The following is a 3,088-nucleotide window of genomic DNA, read 5'->3' as shown; positions in this document are numbered from 1 at the left end:
AGGAGAGTCAAAAATCTAAAGTAAAAGGGATACTAATAAAATCATGAATAAATCAGAGAATGATTTAACAAGAGAAAAATTTAACTAGGGGTCTGTGCATAAAAATAATAAAACAACTCTTTGTGGCTCTGCCATCTAGAGAAAAAGAAAGAGAAAGAAAAGAAAATCGTTCATTGCTGCTTTGCAAAAACAATGAATTCTTCATGCGCAGGTTCCCCCATGTCTCATTTCTTTATTTCAATTCCTCAATTAATATGTCTCAATTTCTTCATTTTAATTCCTTAATTAATTATGGCCCTGGCCAATGAAGCACAAGTCAGACATACTTCCACCCTATAACCTTCTTTACTCTGTTCTGACACAATCCATTCCTCCCACAGCACTCTCTACTTCACATCTGGGTTCAATAACCCATTGCAATAGCCACATAGAATTCATAACAATACTCATGATTATGAGGTTTATTAGGGAAGTGAACAGGTTACAGTTGAGTATCAAAATCAACTCAGGATGCAGCAGCTCTCCAGTCAGGAACGACTCTTGTCTGTCATACTGTAGGCACACCTCACTCTTGTCTTCGCTTCTCAGCCATGGGGCCATCTTGGCCTCTGCCCTGCTCCAGCAAGTGATACAAAGCCCTTTCAACCAGACTGTGAATGCACAAAGGGCACATTCTGCAAGCCAGTCTCCTGCCTATAGACACTCAGCTTCATTCATACCACAGGCCTAGAGATGTAAGCTGTTTGTTTCTCCATGCCACTGCCTCTGCTAGCAGTTTTCTCTGCCATCTGTCTCTCCATGCCACTGCCTCTGCTGTTTTCTCTGCCATCTGTCTCTCCATGCCACTGCCTCTGCTGTTTTCTCTGCTGTCGTCTCTGCCATTGCCTCTGATGTCTCCTCTTGTTGTTGCTTCTTGACCTCTCATGCTCCATTCATGCTCTTCCTTCTTGGTGGTCCTGGGATCTTCTGTCTCTGCTTCTGAAATGGATCCTTAAACTTAGCTGGAGGTCTTTATAGTCCTATATGCCTTATTTGCATGGTCCTATCCAATCACTTGGTATGAATTAAAAAGACTTTGGATAGAAAAGTCATTTCAAATAAATTCAAGGTATCACACCGTGTGATTATCACATTCAAAATAGCCAATACCAGTCCATTTCCACTTCATTTTTGACAACTTCCAATTTTCCTAGATTTATAATTCGTACACTCCATGTCCTGATTACTAAGGATATTTACAATTGTTTCTCATCATTTTGAGTTGTGCCCCATCAGCAAATGTAGGTCCCGAAAGCTTTACTCCATTCACATCACCACTGTCAACTTTATTTTGTGGAGGCAGCTCTTCCCAGTAGTATTTTGAGTGCTTTCCAAACTCAAGGACTCATCTTCCGGCACTGTATCTGACAATATTCTGGTGCTTTTCATCATGGTGCTATCTGACAGTGTTCTACTGCTATTCATAAGGTTTTCAGTAACTACACTTTTACAAGTGGTCCACTTTGCCTTCTTCTAGTCTTAGACTGGAAGTTCAACTGAAACCTGTCCAGCATGGGTAACCCTTTTGGTATTTAAAATATAGGTGGCATAGATTCCAGAATCAAAGCAATAATGCAAGCCACCACAGTTTGACTGACAGACGAGTGGCGGCTCCCACCAATGGTAAAAGAAAAAAAAATTTTTTTTAGTGTGAAAACCTTTTATTTTTACTTTTCACAATTGTAATATTATACAATATTTGTCCTTTTGTGATTAATTAACTTCACTCAAAATTTAATTCAAAACATTAGCAGCAATACACAAACAAGAAACTGCTAGAAATTCAAACCAGATTCAGAAGAGGGCACGCAATGAAGGATATCATGGCGAATATTAGATAGATCTTGGTAGAAAGCAGAGTACCAGAAAGCTATTTACTTATGCTTTATTGACTATGCTAAGGTATTCAACTGTGTGGTCATAACAAACTAAGGATAACATTGAGAAGAATGAATATTCAAAAGCAATTAATTGTGCTAGTGAGGAACCTGTACACAGATCAAGAGGCAGTTGCTAGAACAGAACAAGGGTTTAAAACCACAATGCTCCTTAGAAACAATGATGGGGAGACTTCATCTCTGGTACTTAAGGCATGTTGTTAGGAGGGGACAGTTCCTGGAGAAGGATATCATGCTTGAAGAAGTGAAGGGTCAGGAAAAAAAGAGGAAGATCCCCGAGATGGACTGACACAGTGGCAGCAACAATGAGCTCAAACACAATAATTATGAGTATGGCACAGGACCAGGGAGTGTTTCTTTCTGTTATGCACAGGCACCTAACAACAATTTCACTCAGCATGACATCCTCCACATTCAGCCATATCAGACTTTTCAAAGATCCATCATTCTTTAACACTGCATAGCATTCTATTGTGTGTATGTACTGCAGTTTATCCATTCTTGCACTGTTGTACATTTAGCTTGTTTCCATTCTTTTGCTATCATGGACAGTGCTGTGAGTATGGGTGTCTATTTGTGTCATGGATCTTAGTTCTCTAAAACTAAGTTGAGGGATTGCTGGGTCACATGGTACTTCCAACTTTTTAAGTATGCACCATACTGTTTTCCAAAGTCCCATTTTACAGTCCCCCCAGCAGTGGATGAGGGTTCTAGTTTCTCCACACCTCTCCAGCATTTGTTTTCTATTTTGTTTGTTTTTAACTTTACTATTAATGAAGTATGATTGATATATATCATTTAATTGCACAGTGGCTCAGTAGGATATAAGCACTGGACTGCAAACCACAAGGTCAGAGACTCAAGTCCACTAGCTGCTCCTCGGAAGAAAGATGAGGCTTTTTGCTCCTGCTAAGATTTGCAGCCTAAGAAGCCCTGTACAGAATTGCCTTTGAGTTGGAATCAACTTGAGGGCATTTAACAACTGCTAATGATCGTGAGCATTTCTTCATGTTTACTGGCTACCTGAATGCCTTCTCTGGTGAAATGTCTATTCGTGTCCTCTGCCAATTTTTCAAGTGATTATTTGTCTTTTTGTCGTTGAAGTGTTGAAGCCTTCTATTAATTTTAGAAATCAGTCCTGTGTCCATATA

The sequence above is a fragment of the Chrysochloris asiatica genome, unplaced genomic scaffold (assembly GCF_000296735.1).
Source record: "Chrysochloris asiatica unplaced genomic scaffold, ChrAsi1.0 scaffold00323, whole genome shotgun sequence".
In the NCBI taxonomy this organism is placed as follows: domain Eukaryota; kingdom Metazoa; phylum Chordata; class Mammalia; order Afrosoricida; family Chrysochloridae; genus Chrysochloris; species Chrysochloris asiatica.
This window is presented reverse-complemented; position numbering follows the sequence as displayed.